Here is a 20,307-nt window from a genome sequence, read left to right on the forward strand (position 1 = left end):
TATATATATAGTACATTACGTGAGCTTTTTCTAATCTTTACATCTGCGGCACTTAAAGGACCATTATTGCGAAAAATTTTAACATTTTAAATACATATTTATAAGAACTACATTTTTACCAGAGTACAATGCACTATAAATTATGTTTCTTCTATGTTGCTATTGCTTCTGCTTCTATGTTGCTATTACTTGCTATTACTTCTATGTAAGCAGTAACAATCCGACAGATCTGACAGGTTTTGGATTAGTCCATCTCCTCATTGGGGGATTCTAATGGCCCATACTCACGGGCAGCAAAAGTGGCCTGTCGCCAGCACACGTGAGCGTGTGGGCGACAGGCCGGCGACAGCTCCTCGCCAGGTCCCTCCGCGTACACACGCGGATGAGGGACCAGTGGCGCGATGGAAGCTGTCGCCGACGTTCCTCCTCCCCCCGCCGGAAGCTCTGCATACCTCAATGGAGGTTGCTGTCGCTAGTCCGCGTACTCACACGGACTAGCGACAGCTGCGGCGGAGTTGCGGCGGCGACTGTCGCCAGGCGATTGAACATTTCAATCGCCTGGCGACATCAGCGACGGGCGACAGTTCGGGGTGCGCGCCCGTTCAACGGCCCATACTCACGGGCGACAATTGTAGTCCGTGAGTATGGACAATAAGGATCTTCTTTATTCTTTGCAAAAGCACTAATTGGAATGGGTCTATAAAAAGACGTTGAACAGCTTTCCTGCTCATTTGCACAGTATTTTGGCAGATGGACCGAGCAACTGCTGTCCAATAAGTTCTTTTTGAAAATAAATTTAAAAAAACCCCAAACCCTTGGAAATCCCCCATGAGGAGATGGACTAGTCCTAAAACGTTCAGATCCATCAGATTTTTACTGCCGATGGTATGCGACAGCGAGATAGGGAAAAAAAGTAGTTTATAGTGCATTTTATTCTAGAACATCCTTTTTAAATCTTACAATATTTCGTGATAGTGGTCCTTTAAGTAATTTCTATTCTTAACTTAGAGGTGTCGAAGGAAAGATAGTGGGGAGAGTAGTGTGGTTATACATAGCCTTAAAGAGTAACTGTAATTAATCAATACATTAGTGAGAAGTAAAAAAAATGGAGAGAGATCGAGAAATGATTGATATTCGCCATATAATTTGTACATATTGTGGAGGAAGGAGGAAAGATGAAGAGGCACCGTGCCTTTAAACACCTATTTTAATCGATCCAAAAACATACAGCGGGTTACAGCGAGGGTTAGGTGGGTGGCCTGACAGCCGTTTTGCGTGCTATGAGGCGTTAGCATGCAAAACGGCTGTCACGCCTCCCACCTAAAATAGGTGTTTAAAGGCACGGTGCCTCTTCATCTTTCCTCCTCCATGACACAAGACTCTGAGCAGTAGGTGCCCTCTCTTCACCTGCGATCCTGATCCTCCCTGACCTGCCTCTGGTGCTTTTCTCTCTTTTTTTAACATTTAATTTGTACATCGTGTTTGATCCACATTCAGCTTGCAGCTCTTTAATACTGGCAGACATAAAAAAAAAGACAGCACTAACTGCCATTATCTATAACCACACCCCTAACAATACGATAGGCTAAAAGTTTTTTTTTTATAGATGTACATATGCACAGAGGGAGATACTGATTGTCTGGCAGTTGGAAACAGCGGTTGTTTCCCACAATGCAGTGAGGCTCCCGTAGTGTGAGGTCAGGACCTAGGTCCTGACATCACACTGTGGGAGGGGTTTCACCACAATATCAGCAATACAGAGCCCCCTGATGATCTATTTTAGAAAAGGTAAAGGTTTCTCATTGGAAAAGGTGGTATCAGCTACTAATTCTGATAAAGTTCAATTCTTGATCACATGGTGTCTTCAACCTTTTATGAAACATGCTAGTTTCTTGGCTGTGACGCTGCCCTCTGGCTAGAAAACTTTCTGAACAACTCAACTGGAGCAAACTGATCTGATGTAGGTCAGTTGAAGAAGGTCAACATTTCTACCAGGAAACTAGCATTTTTTTTAGAACAGATCAAGATGGCCACCTGCAGAGCTTTCAAATGCAAGAATTCAAGAGTAATTGAAAGGAGATAGTGGTGTGGAACCGCTTGCTGTTGGTGATAGGTAGAATTGAGGGACTAAGTCAGAGTGAGACATAGAGCAGAAGGTGAGATTAGGCTAGTAGTGGAATAACTACTAATCATGGGGCCCTCCAGCAAAACTTGAATGGGCCCACCAATATTCACAGCCTTTCTCTTGCCAATCCCTGGTGACCCTCACAGCCTGGGGGACCATCTTGTGAGGGTCACAAAACAAGTGTGGCCATCATAATCTTCATACCCATAACAAGCGTAGCCACAAAAACACCTGATCTGAAGGAAATAGCCCATTATTGGTGTGGGTGAAGTAGTACTTGGGGACCCCCACAGCTCTGGGTGCCACTGCGGTCGTATGGACTGCTCCCCTGTAGTTACACACCTGAGGCTTAGTAGTGGGGATCAGGGGCAGGATGGGGCAGGTGAGTGCCCAGATTTCAAATATTGCAGTTTTTCACTTCACTCGGTATTCTGCATCCAGTTAAGCCCACCGGTTTGATACCTACAAACCTAAAGGTCCTGTAAGGACGGAGAATAATAGAAAACCATGCAAAGAAACATTGGGGAGATTGCCAAACATCACCAGAAACTGCGTTTGAGATGAAAAGAGTCATTAAAACTCTGCTGACAATCTTTTGTCAAGCAAACGGGTTGTTGAGACCTGCCAAAACAATTTAGTGCAGAAGTATAAACTCAGCAGGTTTAAAGCGATGTGAAATAAAATATCCACTTTAAGAGTACAAGGGGAGATTTTTATCAAGTGTCCAAAAGCAAGCATTTCCTCTGGCCAAACCTTACTATAATTCGGCCTCATAAATCATTGGCCGTGGTTGTTGCGGCGTTAGGAGAGTTAACAAACCACGGAGCGAGGCAAGCGAGAGTGACGAGAGGCTCCCTCCTGACTTCTAGAAGTTAAGAGGAGGAAAAGCAAGATTTCTGCCCAGTTTGCAAGCTCATGGAACAAAAATGTCTCCCAAAAGCTGCCTAGGAACAAGATAATTTGGAGACCACCCAGGTAGACCATAATCCCACTGCTTTGATCTGCTTTACTAGCGTGTTCTCACTTCCTAAGCGCTCTCCAGACGTCATAGACCTGTGGGACTTTTTTGTTTCGGTGTGTGCATGGAAAGCACCAGATACCAAGGACAGAATCAATGTAATCTTCATTAGCAATCCAAGCTCTACCGAAAAACACTGAACAGGCTACACCCAAGCTGAGAATCGTAGATCTAGGGCGTTAAGCTGAGTCTTCAGATTGATTGACAGTCCATAGACAGATCAGACCTAACCCAGTGTCACGCTCGGTGGTATATTCTCCACAGTCAGCACGCAATGCATATCCTGACGTGAAGGAGACACACACGCAAGCACAAGGAAACAGGATATCCCCAGTTATAGTTCGAACACCCTAGTGGAGGAGAGGACTGACTCCAGCAGGAAATATGGCGCACAGAGCAGGCGTAGATCCGAGCAACCACAAACAATACTAAATAATAGTGGCTCAGCGCAAGGTAGCGCTGAGCGCATAAACTAGAACTCAGAAAGATCAGGACAGGTAGACAGAATGAACGCTTGCTAAACTAGTCACTGACTCAGTAACAGCAAGCACCCATAAACAGGACAGACTGAAACGTGCTGGAACTGACTGACTGAACACAGGATTTAAACAGTTCGAGTACGTATATATCAGTGACACTGATGTATAAACGTAACACGAATACAAGGAAAATAACAAACACGCTAGTATGCGTATATATTGGCGATGAACCAATATATGATGCAAGACTAGCAAAGTAACAAATACTGATAAACAAGAACAGGACTAGAAGGACTCACTGACTCCTGCGCAGGAGTCAGTGCAGTCCACATGGGATAACACTAGAACTAGGATCAGGAACAGGGGCCCAGAGTAACAGGCTGAGACTGAAACTATGATAGCCCGTGGAGCACTGCAGGAAGCAGCTCTTTATACTGAGGTCATCTAATGGGAGCAGACATGCAGATTCCCACACAGGTGAATGATAATCAGTCACAAGCTGGCAGCAGGAAAAGGCAGACAAAACTATGCAACCTGCATGAAAGGGATTACAGCTCCACTGCAACAGACAATGTTTGATTTCACAAGAGCATCCCAAACTGCCATGAACTGCAGAGCGACTGCAGATGGAATCAACACTTAGTGTGTGTGCAAGCAAAACTATGCGAGCAAATGCATGTAAAGAAATAAAAAAAGTGCTTGGCTACAGTACAACTGCAGCCAGCAGTACATGCTGCAGAAGTGATCATAACACCCAGTAGAGATGAGAGAATATCAGTAGGTGCATCACCAAGTACTTCAGATTCTGATTGGAATTGACCAATCACATTGCTCCAAAACTCACTCCATCTACCAACAGATCTACATTTTTTAGCTGCACAGATAATTATTTTAACTTCTAAACACTTTTCCCTTAAAATTAATCTAACATTGTCATTCCTATTGTTGTTGTTGGGAAGCATGAGATTAAAGTGGGGTAAAACTCTGACATAACATTCAGGAAAAATGTGTCTTCCTACTTTTCATGACACATACAGTTACCATATTTTTTTTTTTGCACAAGTAATATTGTTTGTTTACAAATTACAAGTTCACAAAGTACAGTTTTTCTGCTCTGAAAGCTGAAGTTTATATATTTAAATCTATCTAGTGACCAGTTCTAACATCTCTCTGCGTCTCAGCTCAGTGTAGTTCGATTTCAGCACCTGCTGTCTGTATACTAAATGTTTCTAACAAAGCAATGTAAACAAAATAAAATATAATGTTATCACCTCTTCAGATGTGGCCAGAAATCAAGGAGTTTTTCACTGAAGAATAAAAGTGTTGTGTTTAACTGTTTATGGTAGTAGATTTTATGTTGTAAATAATCTTTTAGGGCAAAGAAGAAATGCTGAGTGTCACACCAGATAACTTCAAAACTGATCAGGGCAATCTATCTATGTGTCAGCTTCAGACCCAATTTACACAGTTGATGTAAAAAAAAATGGTTGAAAACATACACATACAGCATTATATGTGTTAATTATAACATTCTGTAAGCCTTTGCAGATGATTAGAGACCTTACTTTTGACCACACATTGGACAATGCATGCAGCATTTACATGCATGCCATTAACTGTCTCTTGTATGTGCTGGTACATTTTCTGAAATTAGAACTGAGATCATCTGAGGGACAGTTAGTGACATGACTCAGAGTGCTACATAAATCTCAATAATAAGAATGTTTGTAATCATGCAATGCCTTGTTTTACCCGCTGGTGGCAGTATGTGCTTGAACTGTAGTGAATTTTTGACCTTACGCTACAGTACCAGTAGGAATCCTTCTGCAAACCTAAAGTGAACTAGAGACGAAGCACCCTCATGTATTTTACCATATATATCAGTGAGAACATTAGAGAAAACACCTACCCTGCTCTCTGTTTCATTTCTAACTGGTCAGCTTGCTTCTAATCAGCCCTGATAAAATCCCCAACTGAGCAATCAGTCTGGCTTTGCTATAATGATTCAGCTATAATGATTCCTGAGCAGAGCCACAAGGGGGCAGGCTTGGGCTTGAAAAGGCACCAGAGAACACAGACTCAGCTATAAAAATTCCTGAGCAAACCCAGACTGAATGCTCAGTCGGGGATTTTAACATGGCTGATAAGAAACAAGCTGATCAGTTTCTGCTTACAGGAGGTAAGTCCACCACTGCCTCCTAAGTACTTTTTAATAATTGCTTTTATTCTTTTGGCGCCTCTGTCCTCGTTTATGCTATGCCACTGATATATATGGTAAAATACATGAGGGTGCTTCGTCTCTGGTTCACTTTAAGAAATAGCATGCAACTCTCTGTTTCATCTGTGGGTGGTATCGTGAGCTCAGATTACTAAAGACTTCCACCTCCCAAACAGCAGGTGTCCCTCTTAGCTTGTTCATCATGCAGGACACTAAATACCAGGATGCTCACAGCTGCGCAAAAGAGTCCACCCCACACCAGGTACTTCCAGGAATTTTATTCAAATGGTCCTAAGTAACAGGTCAGATCTATAGCCCAATGGGAGCTGTGATGTACTGCCACTAAGGAGATGAGCCATGAGGAGGCCTCGCCTGGGCTCTTAATTTCAAACAATGTACCACCAGGACAGATGACAAACCTAAAGGTGGCCTCTAATGGTCCAATGCCTAGTGAAAAATCGTTTGAGCGTTTAGAAATTCTGATTGAAAGAAAAATAGTTCACTACACCATCAACAAACCAATCTTTGTTTCCTATCTATCACAACCAATCAAGAAAATCCAAATTTTGGTTGGACAAAAATCCAATCGGACGACTTTTTTTTAAAAAATTGTTCATAATCGATTGTGCCCATCAACTGAGATCATTTACAACCAATCCAGCCCAATCCAACCACTGCCAGAAGTCTGCATTGGGAGGGGCTTGGGAGAGTATCTCTGCAGTATCAGAGAGGTGTATTTAGAGTAAGGAAACAGTTAGGATTACCACTATGCAATGCACATAAAGAGGTGTTCGTTATCAGCCTAGCACCAATGAAAAGCTAATAAGATGGATGAAGGAGGGCCCCTAGAGAGCCCCTCTGGTCCAGGGGCCCCGGTGTGATCGCAACCTCTGCATCCCCTATTACAACGCCACAGCCTGGTACCCAGTCCTGCAAGGCGAATGTCCTAATAACTATACAAGGAGATAGATAGACGGATGTTCTATTTTCTGTGGTAACTTGGCATAGAGTAAGGTATACACACTCATGCTCCCTGGCAGCGAAGGGTTACTGCTCACATTTCCTGTATAATTCCCTCTCCTCTTTCTGGGCTGTAATTGCTTTCTTGATGTTAAACATTCCCAGGCTCCTATAACCTTGTAGCCTTCGAGCACTGGCCAAGTGTGTCCCAGGTGATCATGTGGGCGAGCCTCCTGTTTGTGAGGAGAAAATCACTCCTTCTTCCTGTGCCGAATAGGCTGAGAATGCTCGCCGCTGCTTCGCCCTCTTAATAGGGAAAGCTTTTCTTTTTGGACAGCTGAAGAAGATGGAGAGATCTGGGTGAGGTTTTCAGGTACGAGAAAAGGATAAACAATAGCCAAGCAAGTCCTCACATGCTTCTATTTTTCTAGTTCAATTTAATTTCCTTTTCCAATAAAGATGGTTAAGCACTAAATTTCCGTAACCCATTCAGAGATCCCTAAGTAATTGCTCTATATTCCTGCAATAGGGACATTTACATGTCTAAAATAGCGTCTGATATCTCTCATCTCCTGGCAAGACACCAACACCTGAACGCTCGTGGACTATTAATGTTTAACTTCAGGAAACATTTTTATTTCACAGGAAGGATTCAGGATCTCCTCAGAGTTTTCAATGCCTGTTGTGTCCACTCTATTTATTAACTTAACTGAAAACCCCATCCTCCAAACCAACCCCTATAGGCACTTCCAAGAGTGTTTAGCTTGGAGGTCATGTGACTTCACCATCCAGTCAGAGAGCTATGGAGCTCTGAACTGTGCAATCACACGAAAAGGAACAGTGCAGATCTCGACTGAAACAAGTTTGCCCAAGGAGGGCTAAACATCGCCTCACACCAAGTCCCTGTATGGATGGCAAGTTTAGTTTCCCGTGGAAGCTACCTTAATATAGCCAGATGGGATACATTGCATTGGTCCTACGTGACATTATGTTGTGGGTGCTAAAGTGCTCAGAATAAACCACAAATACCTACCATGTTTCGCCCTTGTAACAGGGCTTCGTCAGAGCGTACAAATGTGAATAAACAATAAAATGCCTCCCACTACAGAAACAAATTACACATGTTGCTCCTGTGATAGCTGAAGTGTCAGTGAGCCAGCACTGCTTTATATATGAGTCGGAAGGCGGGTGTTCCCACCCCTAATCAACTCTGCACTCACTAATCTATGGCCATTTCCATGTCACTGTAGTAGAGGGTAAGGGGAGGGAGCATTCCCTTTGCAAACCCCCCATTCAACCCTGGTGCCAGGTTGTATAGACATAGATACAGCCCCTGTGTAACATACAGTGGGCAGGAATTCCAGATCCCAAGCCCATCATCTGTGGCTCCTCCCACCAACTGAAATCTGCCAGACAACTGATATTGTTTAACCACTTCTGTACCCTTGCTACACATATCTACACCCCTGTATATTTCACTTACAGATCAGGGGCATAGATATGCATATTGTTTACTTATTGCCGTTCACAATCGTCACATCTCTCCCGTAAACACTGTGTATTTTTTGGACTATAAGGCTCACTTTTTTCCCCCTAAAATTGGGGAAAAAAGTCACTGCGTCTTATAGTCCATATGTAGGGAGTTCCTGACTTGTGAACGCCTGCCGATACCAACCTCCAACCTGCTGCAATGTTGGGGACTTCCTGTACTGTGCCCATGCAGAGGAGGACACAAGGGGGATGCAAAGGGGCATAGAGGAGGACACAAGGAGGAAAGAGGCAGACACATGGGGACACAGGAGGACACAGGGAGACATAAGAGGTACAAGGGGGCATGAGGTACAAAGTCGGCATAATCCACAAGATGTCCCTTCACCATGGATGCACCAGGTTTAGTATATGTTTTTCCACTGGTTTTTGTCCTCTAAACCTTGGTGCGTCTTATGGTCAGAAGTGTCTTATAGTCTGAAAAATACGGTACTTCTGTGTTCTATTCATAGAACACGGAAGTTAGTTTAGCACCATGTTGTGGCCAAAAAGTAAAAATACACCCAAATACACCATTATACACTTTTACATAGAAAATTATAATAATTTATAATAAAAATATTATAATTTATTATAATAATTCTTAGCATAAAGTACTGCCTAAAGAAAGCCTAGTTTGTCCCGCAAAAAAATAATATATAGATCATTTCAGTGTGATAAGTACCGATAAAGTTATTGGCGAATGAATGGTAGATGTGAAAATTGCTCGTTTCGAAGGGGAAAAAAACTGTGGTATGGCAGCCTCTATATCCGTCTCAGTTCAGGTGTCCTTTAACTGGTTAGTCGTACTCTATCTGGCAATACAAATGTGCAATGTACCATGCTCAGAGGGGACGTCTAATTCCAGTCAGAGCATAACAAAAGCAAAGTGATGCACACAGAAATGTCTATCTGCTACATACATCATCCTGCAGCATCCATCAACCCCGCCCAGTTCTAAAGAATGAGGAACAATGAGAGACAATAATTTATTGATTCCTATAAGGTAGTGCTCTCTGTGCGTAGCTCTTTATATGGTCAGATGAACCTGGACCTATCAGAAAACGTCCCTTTTTTCCTAAGGATTATTATATAACGATCCATCACATTGTCGACTCTGCTTCAGTTTCATGTTGGAAAGCTTGTGTAAAAGAGAGTGATTAAAAAGCCATATAATTGCTGCCTTCTTCTGGGAGACATTCATTTACTCCTCCTTTGTGTGCAGCGCGGGCGATAGCAAGACGAGCGCGTCATTTCATTTATTGGAAAGGAAGTGAATGGATGTTCTGTACTCCCAGCCAGTTCTGCTGAACTTAGCAGGTGCTCTCTGAAAGCTGAAAGGAAGGTCACCGCTGTGAGATACGTCAGAAAATCCTCCACACAGCTCTGGACCTCATTCATCAAAGGGACTGAAACGAGAACTGTCAGTGCTGCAGTACAGCTGCCAATCGGCTTTAAATGTATTGTATTTAGAAGTAGATATATCTAGTACCATTTTTATCGTTTTGAAATCCTGACAGTATGTTTTTTTATTAGGTTCTGATTTCCGAGGAGTCTGTTTTTGGTCATTTATTGCATTCACTGATTGGCCAAATACTTCAGAGTTGACTCTGCATTCTCTGACTGGTCCAATGCTTCTGAGTTCTGTGATTGGGCTCAGAGGGGTACTGTATCTAGGGAAAATAACAGGCAGCGTGTCCCCCCAAAAGATTTAACAAAGCGACAGAATGTTCCCCAGACAAAACCTTGAATTTTTATGGAGAACACCAAGGATGCTACAGAGTAGTGCCCCCAGTAAGAGTGGCTCGTGGCACATGCCATACCTGCACCCCTGTAGATACGGCATTGATTGGGCTAAAATTACCGCGTTCAAGTAATGTGGTATTCCCACAGAAATCCAATTTTCATTTTACAATTTCTGAGGAGTTTTTTGGGTGTTATTTCTTGCATTTTCTGACTAGACAAATACTTCCGAGATGACTCTGCATTCTCTGCTTGGTCCAATGCTTGTTAGTTGACGCTGCATTCTCTGGTCTATGATGGTTTATAATTAGTTTTCCTTTTGTCACCCAAGTCTAGAGGTACCATTAATTGTGCAATGTTTCAGGCCTCTTAGTGGTGTTTCATAATATCTGCTAACGAATCTTACACTCGGCTCAAAGTACAGGCCCCTCCTCCTTGAGACCACCTCTGAATGACCTTAACCAATCAGAAATGACAAACCAGACTGAACAAATGCTGTGGCTGGACAACGAAGGCATGATGTTATTGTGTCAGTGCCCCAGGAGCATCTAACATGGAGTGATTCCTGAAACTGTCACTTATAGTTTAGTGGCCTCATTTTTTTAAAGGTGTAATTATTCAACCTTTAATTCTATTAATACCTACAGTATACTGTATGTAAAACAAAAAAAATATTGTATGTTAATTAAGAAGTTATTTTTGCGATGTGAAAAAAATAAAATTAGCTCCCTGACAGGATCATAGGTGGCCAACTCCTCACTGTAAACAAACTTATTCTTCCTCACACTATCCTTCTTTAGCAGCTTAAGCTTGCTCTCTGATCATGTGATAGCTGAAGTTACACAGTCATGAGGGAGACAGGACCAACTATGATCCTGCAGTAGTCACACCTTGCTAGCTTATTCATTGGCTGTCAGTCACTAGGGAGGAGTGCCTGAAACAGGTACTGCATGTCTAGGTCACTGACTATGCAGAGGTGGGGCGGAGGGGGAGTACTGACTGAAACAGAAGGGAGCAGGAGTATGAGGAAGCTCAGACTGTGGTTGGCCAGGAGCTGGCTACCAGTGACCCGCTCCAATAGTTAATTTCATTTTTTGCTTACTTACCATATTTAACATGCATAGATTTTGAATTATTGAAAATTGTTGATTGAAAAAAAATATTTATATTTGTACCTTTAAGTCCATTTAGACACATTTTTTTCTTTTGCTCCCTTCACCCTGACCTCCCACTTCCTGTCATCTAACACAAATAAGCATAGCTAATATTTGTGTCTGTTAATTAGGGCCTTGTAAAAATAAGCATCTGTACGCTGCTTTGGGAAGTTACATCAACTGGGTAACGGCGGTCGGCTATGTACTGAGCATGGACTCTGAACTGAACAAAAGGGGAGCATCAGCACCTGCAAACAAAGAAGAGGGAAATTTAGATATCAGTTTGGGTCAGAGTTTAGGGTTAGAAACTATATCATTAAGGACAGAGTTAGGGGACAGTGTCAAGGGCGGTTAAATGTAACAATTTGATTCAGGAGGTTTGGGATAACCATAGGTAAAAAGAATTTGGGCAAAATGCAAAAGACAAAACTTTTTTGTCAATAATGTAGATTAGATTGTGAGCTCCTCTCAGGTAAAGCAAGTGAGTTGGGCGCCCAATGCGGTAGTAGTAAACAATCGGCTACTTTATATGTTTTTCAGAGGAGTAAATGATGGGCTACAAATAGCGGGCGCTAGAAAAATATCAGTAATTTAAATTAGCAGTATTTTTACTATCTGCAACTTCTGTACGACCTACTCGTGCATCGGTGGCTCTATATGTACTCCCTTACTGGCATGACTACTGTATATACTTGAGTATAAGTCTGAAAATTTAGATCTGACTCACTAAATAAAAGCATAGGGTCGACTTATACACGAGCAACACTGAGCACAATAATGTGTGTACCCAGTGGTAAGTGACAATTTCTGGATACAAGAAATGCCAAGAAAACACAGGTCTGAAAGTCCTGGCCACAACAATTAACAAGGAAAGGGGCAGGGGAAGAGGGGAATACTGGGCTGGAGGAAGGGGTGAATAATTGCTGCACTTGGGTGCCTGGAGGATTTATTGGCTGCACTTAAGGGACAGGAAGGGTTAACGGCTGCAATACAATACTTCATGCACATTGGGCCCCAAGTGCAGATGTTAATTCTTCCTGGTTCCCAAGTGCAGCCATTAACTTTGCTGGGTAGACTTATACTTGAGTCAATAAAAATTCCAGCTTAAGAGGGTTGAGTGTTGGGTCGACTTATACACAAGGTCGACTTGTATATTGGTATATACGGTATATAGTCTGTAAAGTACTGCAGAAGATGTCAGCGCATTAAATAACACAATAATAATAATTTAAAGTGTACCTGAGGTGGATTCGGGGGGAAGGGGGGGGCAGATTGGACACGAGTCATATTACCTGCCTTATGACATGCTTCTGTGTCCTCTCTGCCACCCCTGTGCGGCACCGTGATTCCCCAAACCATGTCGGTAGACTAACAGAGGAAGAAGTGTCCCTTGCAGGAGAGGCGCTCCTGCAAAACGCCCACCTCTGGCATTAAGAACGCCCCTTCTCTGTCACTCGGTGCCCTTGCTCCTCCTCGCCCCCGCCCCTCCACTGCTTCTCCCCTTCCCTTCCCCTCCTCTCTGAGCTCTGTGCTCTCGGGGGGAGGAGCACAGAGCTCTTCAGCAGCGTCATGACCACGAGGTCCTGGCCATTTTTTTTATACAGAGACAAAACTGCACTGCAGCATAAAAGGATCTAGGAGTGGTGGGAATTGTTGGTGAGGGGCTCTGCCTGATCTGTGTAGCCCCCAGATCAGGCAATCTTATAGTTTAATGCTGGCTCGGGTTCTCTTTAAAACATGGATTGGTACACTTGTAAAATGCAAAACAAAAATAAAATGCGTCTGCAAATTATCACAGCGAGCAGCAACATTTCATTAGCTTCTCCACAACTATTTTCTGACCTGTGCCTAATATAAGCACAGCTTCCGTCACTCCATACATGCACACATATATGCTCATGAAGGACAAACGTTATCCCCTCTGGGACACAGAATTCCTAGACTGTACATCTGTTCAAACACTACATTGAAAGTCAGTGACATGGAAAAGAGTGTGGGAACATCTGCCCCTGAAATACATGCAATAGAGTTGCCTCTGCATCCCATCCACATGAACCGTGTGAGTTTTCTTATAGGAGAAAATACATGTACATGTCTGTTTCTCAAAATATTGGCCAGCCTAGCAGTAAAGAAAGTCACATCCGTAAGCATGAAATGGGAGTTGCAGCTGTGAGTAGTAAAACAGAAAGCATCACCCACACCCCACAAACACACATCCCACCCTCTTCAACGGTTCCCAGGGTACTTTTTTCAAGTACATTTACAATTAGAGTCCTGCAGCAGCGTCACCTGCTGGAGAAAGTCAGCTGTGCAACATAGTCTTACCATATGTTCTGTTTGGCACAGGTTCTTAGTTGATGGCATATGTGCTTCTGATAGGTTCACGCAGCACTTCTGAAAGCAAATCAAAATCAAGGTTTAAGAGGACAGTTTCCAAAGAAAACCTGCAGTGAAATGCAGCATGGTAAAATAATCGTCACAGGTAAAGTTAAGCTGGTAGTTTGGTCAGACTTTTTACTTGTTCTGTGTCAGTAGTCAGTGAATTAAAGCACGCCTGAACTGAAAATTGAAAGTAAAATAAACATACACACGTCATACTTACCTCCCCCATAGTCTGCTTATTAATCTCTTTCTACTCTCCCATGTCCCGTTTATCCACTGTGATCCATGGAATTCTCCGTCCTGAATTTTAAAAATGGGAATGACCCCATAACAGCTTTTGGGCCAGCATCCATTAACCAGTAATATCGCTTGAGCCATAGTTATAACTGACAGCAGCTGATTAAGTAGAAAAAGATCCTAAGGCTTTCAGCTTTCGGAGAGACAAGTACAACTAGATCTAGTTGGAACTGGAAAGAATTGTTAAGAGAAAATAGTGAGTTTCTGAGAGGAACTGATAGCGAGGTAAGTATGTAATATTCATTTGCAGGAACATCATGTGTTTATTTTAAATAATTTCACTTGGTTCAGGTTCAGGTAAGGTAGCTTCCAGTTTTTAAAGAGAACCCAAGCTGGGTTTGAAGAATGTAATCTGAATACAGAGGCTGGATCTGCCTATACAGCCCAGCCTCTGTTGGTATTCCAAACCCCCCTAAGTTTCCCCTGCACTCTGAAATCAGACATAGATCACAGCCGCGCTGTGTGGCTGTGTTTACATCTGTAGTGTCAGTCTCGGCTGCTCCCCCGCCTCCTGCAGAGCTCCGGTCCCTGCCCCCTCCCTTCTATCCAATCAGCAGGGAGGGAAGGGAGGCAGGCGGGGAGCGGAGTTCTGCAAGAGGTGGGGAGAGCAGCAGACTGACACTATAGAGAAAAACACAGCCGCTGCGACACGCTGTGTGTCGACAGCACGGCTGTGATTTATCAGGGATTGCAGAGTGCAGGGGGACCTTAGGGGGGTTTGGAATACCAACAGAGGCTGGGCTGTATAGGCAGATCCAGCCTCACTATGCAGATCACATTGTTCAAACCCAGCTCGGGTTCTCTTTAAAAAGAATAATGGAAACTTTGAGAATCCCCCATTAAGAAATGTACCAGTCCAAAACCTGTCTGCCAGGGCTGTCAGATAATAATACCTACAGTAAGGGACAGCAATATAGGAAAAAAGCCAATTTATAACACATTTTACTCTGGGACAGATATACTGTACATCCAGTGTATTTCATTTTACAGTTACATGATAGTGGTCCCTTACTTTGAAACAGCGTATAAGAGATCCTTACCTCATCACTCACTGCATTCTGAAACATTTTTCTCATCCCAGTCTGCAGCCACAATCACCTCAAGCAGGTGGAACAGCCCATATCTATTTTTAATTATTCTGCAACAAAACTTTGTGAATACTGTAACATTTACGCTGTTCACAACAAAATGAATGTCAGATTTACTGAACTCAGTAGTCAATGAAAATATTCACTTTAACAATGTGCAGCTCTAAAACCACATAAAAGATTATTTATATTCCTTATGAGGGATTTTGACTGCAGACTCTGGGTGGTCATTAGAGATGTGGACTAGAGGCTCTGTTTGGCTGGTAATTTGGGATTTTGACTGCAGGCTCTGCTGGTCATTTAGGATATTGACTGTAGGCTAATGTCCTGTAGGCTCCCAGTGCTGTGAACAGAAGCATAACAACAAACATAGGGCCAATAGCAAATGTTAGGTTGCTTTATGGATGATCCAGCTCTATGATTGATGTTCTGGCTCCACAGCCCTGTTTATTGCTCCCGTAATATTCCATAAAGAAAGAAAGTATAAGAAATAGTGATGAAGATACATGATTAACCATTTCACCCCCAAGGGTTTTTACCCTAACGGACCAGAGCAATTTTCACCTGTCAGTGCTCCTCCTTTTTATTCCCTAATAACTTTATTACTACTTATCACAAGAAAATGATCTATACCTCGTTTTTTTCGCCACCAATTAGGCTTTCTGTGGGTAGTACATTTTGCTAAGAATCTTTTTATTCTAAATGCATTTTATGGGAAAAATACAGAAATAATGGAAAAAAAGCATTATTTCTCAGTTTTTAGCCATTATAGTTTTAAAATTAAACATTCTCCTCTGGATAAAACAAACACTTTTTATTTGCCCAGTTGTCCCGATTAATAAACCGTTTAAATTACGGTATGTCCTATCACAATGTATGGCGACAATATATTATTTTAAAATATAGGTGTTATTTTTCAGTTTTGTTTTTTTTTTGTTTGTTTTAGCCATAATTAAAAACTCAAAAGTAATAAAATAAATTTTCCCTCAGTCAACTATTTATTTATTGATTTTAAGGTGATTTTGTTTTTTTAATACAAGTGTTTTTTTTTAAGGGGGGGGGGGAGTGGAAGTGTAATGTATTATTTTATTAATATTGTGTATTTTACATAGTATGTTTGTGCTTGTGTGTAATATACTTTTTGGCCACAAGATGGCGCTAGTGAACACTCTCCCGTTAAGGAAGTGATCACTTTTTTTTTTTTTTTTACACTTTATTAAACTTAAACAGTTTCCTGTTTTATGAATGGAGGTGGCCGCTGTTCGCGGTCACGTCCATTCACTTCAGGCATTGCGATTGGGTAGAGGACCGCTCGGTCCTCTTCCCCAATCACTTAACAAGGGATCCCGGCGGAAACGGCGGCGGGAATGCGCGACGTATTAAAACGTCATGTTGCCGTTAATAGGCTAAAGTATGACGTTTTAATACGTTAAATTGTCATTAAATGGTTAATGTATTAATCATGTTGCCTGGTCAGACCATCACACTATCCACTTCTCCCTCTCAATACCAACTGTCAAACACCAGGACAAGAATCAAATAAAATACCGCCGCTTAAAAGGGCTAACACCGCAACATATCCGAGATAACCTTAGCTTTGATGAATTGACTGACTCCAGCTTGGACCCTGATACTCTGGTGTTTAAATACAACAAATGTGTGTCCTCCACCTTTGAGACCATTGCTCCTCTGTGCACCAAATATCTTACTCCATGCCATCATGCACAGTGGTTTGATAACGCTATAAAAGAGCTGAAAAGACAAGGCCGAAAACTTGAGAGACTGTGGCGCAAATCTCAGTCCCCAGAAGACAAACACGCCTTAATCCTCCACTTGAAGAACTACCAAAAGGTAATCACGGGAAAAAAATCATCCTTTCTATCACAAGAGATTGCAAATGCAGTTAACAAACCAGCCCAACTGTTCCGCACAGTGGAAAAACTCTGCAACCCGGCATGTCAAAAACTTAATATCGAGTTTTCAAAGGACCTCTGTGACCAATTTGCCCATTTCTTCACAGACAAAGTCTCCGCTTTTAGGTCCGCCATCCAACTTACAGCATCTGAGCCTAATATAGCGCCAAAGACCATTAGCAGAGACAACGTAACACCTTGGTCAAACTTCAAAGAAATTGATGAAGAAGTCACATCAAGCATCCTCCTTCACCTCCGCCTAACTACCTGTGACCTGGATCCTGGCCCAACACAGTTCATGTTGAACTGCCCCGACCTGTTCGTACTGGTATTCCTCAAAATTGTTAACTGTTCCTTACAATAAGGGATATTTCCTGTTTTACTGAAGGAAGCAATCATCAGGCCTCTCCTCAAAAAACCCTCCCTGGACCCAGATACAATGACCAGCTACAGACCTGTCTCTAACCTCCCCTTTCTGGGCAAGCTAATTGAAAAAGCTGTTTACCTCCAGCTAGAAGCCAAAATCCTACAAAACAACAGTTATGACCCATTCCAGTCTGGCTTCAGGAAACACCACAGCACTGAAACTGCCCTCATCCAAATATGCAACCACCTGCTCATGGCAAGAGACAGAGGAGAGTGCTCGATCCTCATCCTGCTAGACCTTTCTGCAGCCTTTGATACAGTTGACCATGACATCTTGATAAACAGGCTACAGGAATACTGCGGCATTGATGGCATAGTTCTTCAGTGGTTCCAATCCTTCTTGAGTGGCAGAACCCACAAAGTGTCTATGGGGCCCTTCCTGTCCACCCCTGTATCACTTAAGTATGGGGTGCCCCAGGGCTCAATCCTCTCTCCCCTGCTTTTTTACGATTTACATGTTACCGCTTGGAAAACTAATCCAAAAACATGGCCTGACATACCACTGCTATGCAGACGACACCCAACTATATCTTTCCTTCAAGCCTGGTGTGACAGACCCAACTCTAACTATAACAAATATCCAGTGGGTTCGCACACTCTTAGATACCAAGGTTAACCATTCTGTACTGTTACCTTGACAAAGGGGACCCTGAGGGGCCCCGAAACGATTCGTTGGTTTTCTGGAATGGTGTGTCACGCTAATTGAATAAACTGGATTTGGTATCTAAGAGTGTGCGAACCCACTGGATATTTGTCGTGAATTACAATACGGTTCAGCACCTCGACCGTGGTGTGCGATCCCATACTCTGTGCATTCAACTCTAACTATAAACGCCTGCTTACGTGAACTACAGCAATGGATGAATGACAACTGGCTGAAACTAAATGCAGACAAAACTGAAGTCCTTCTGATTGGAGGGCAGAGCATGATAACAAAACAACTTAACTTGCAGTCTTCATCACTGGGAATAGGAGGCATGGATCTACGCAGCTCTGATCATGTGCGTAGCCTGGGAGTTCTAATTGATGGGAATTTAAACTTCAGAACTCAAATCTCTGCTGTGTTGAAATCATCCTATTTTCACCTGAAGAACATTGCAAAAATCAAGCACCTCATCCCCCCAGAAGATCTGCCAACCTTAGTCCATGCCTTCATCACATCCCGACTGGACTACTGTAATGCTCTCTACACTGGCCTTCCAAAAAAGGTCTTGTACCGCCTACAGCTGATACAGAATACTGCTGCCAGACTGCTAACCAACCACAACCAACCTCGTCACTGCCACATAACGCCAGTCCTGCACTCCCTTCACTGGCTACCTATAGAATGGAGGGTCCTATTCAAGATCAGCCTACTGACATTTAAATCCCTGAATAATGTGGGCCCTGGATACATGAAAGATATGTTGCAGCTGCGTAGCAATCCCTGCATTCTCAGATCCACAGGTTCTAATAATCTAGTCATACCCAGAGTCCACTTGGAAACTTTTGGTCCCAGAGCCTTCTGTCATGCTGCCCCTACGTTTTGGAACTCCCTACCTCAACAGATCAGGACAGCTCCATCCCTGGCCGTGTTTAAATCCAGACTGAAAACCCACCTGTTCAGTTTGGCATTTGCAGAATTATAACTTTTGTTGTGTGAATACTTCATCCTACTACCAATTACTGAATCTGAGAGAGCCTAAGCGCTTTGAGTCCTATGGGAGAAAAGCGCTATAGAAATGTTATTGTATTATTATTGTTGTATTGTATTATGAGGACTTCCAGGTGTTTGGAGGCAGCACCCCACTAGAATATGTAAATTAGCCAAATACTCCAGCACCCTTCATCGCTAGAATTTTTCTGCATTGGGCCGACATTCATTGGTAAAATTGTGTACAGTCCATGTTTTTAATGGACATCACAGACAGATCTACAAAAGTCCCATTTTCATGGACAGTCGTTGGGCAACCCTGCAACCCAGACCCTTACCTGCACATTCACTTGCTTTAATGAAAACTATTCAATGGTAATAGAGGCAGGTAATTCGGGTGCCGCCATAGACGCAATGTCCATTGCGGCCACAGAGGTGGCTGGTGTATATTTTGTGTACCTGACATTGCCAAAGCTCGAATTCACATTGAAAAGGGATGAAAACTGTTAGGCGAAGGATTTGCAGAAGGGGCTAGTATTAGGAGTAGCTAGGGGGCAGCTAAGGCTTCATTCACACTATATGCATTACCATGCGCATTTTGGAAACGTATAAGTGTGTGATATGATGAATGTCTGAAGTGCATAGACTGCACTGTCAAACATTATCATTATTGCGCTGTGCAGCAGTGCAGCAGTGCGTTGCGATATCACACTGTGGCATGAATTTTTTTGCAAAACGCAGCACTGAAGTAAATGGCATCAGCAGTGCAAGAGATAGCAATGCAGATGGTGTGCAATGCGTTCTCAAACTCAAAGCCATCTGTGTTTGCTGATGTAAATGAGGCCTTAATGTTAGGAAGAGGTAAAAGCTAAAAGCTAATGGGATTCATTAAAAAAAAGAAGCCAGATACTTACCTAAGGAGAGGGAAGGCTCTGGGTCCTAATGAGCCTCCCCTCTCCTCTCCTGGTGCCCTCGGTGCAGCGCAGGATCTCCCAATTAAATCCCCCGCCGCGTAGGACTTCGGGAGCCGAGTCCTCCCAAAGACATACTGCGCACGCGTGAGGGTGCGAGAGAGGGTGCTCGCGCTTGCGCAGTATGGAGCGTCCTGTCTTCGGGAGCTCTTAGGCTCCCGAAGACTTTCCGGAGTCACCTTCGCCAGCTGAGTGAGCAGTATTTGACCAAATTAGTAAAATACTGCTCCCGGGGACAGCGCAGCACTGAGGGCACCAGGAGAGGAGAGGGAAGGTTCATGAGGACCCAGAGCCTTCCCTCTCCTTGGATAAGTATCTGGCTTTTTTTTCTTTTTTTTTTAAAGCACGGCACCCATTTACTTTAAGGCTACTT

At 43.0% G+C, this 20,307-nt stretch overlaps 1 long non-coding RNA gene across 1 annotated transcript in view; it reads right to left on the minus strand.

The window, feature by feature from the left end:
- The window catches only part of LOC137519613 (uncharacterized), a 28,234-nt gene that overhangs the window by 6,935 nt on the left and 992 nt on the right, over positions 1 to 20,307 (minus strand). Inside the window, exon 2 of the long non-coding RNA XR_011021033.1 lies at positions 13,550 to 13,618. This is a non-coding gene — a long non-coding RNA (uncharacterized lncRNA). The remainder of the gene's footprint in view (positions 1 to 13,549; positions 13,619 to 20,307) is intronic.

The sequence above is a fragment of the Hyperolius riggenbachi genome, chromosome 5 (genome assembly GCF_040937935.1).
Source record: "Hyperolius riggenbachi isolate aHypRig1 chromosome 5, aHypRig1.pri, whole genome shotgun sequence".
NCBI lineage: Eukaryota > Metazoa > Chordata > Amphibia > Anura > Hyperoliidae > Hyperolius > Hyperolius riggenbachi.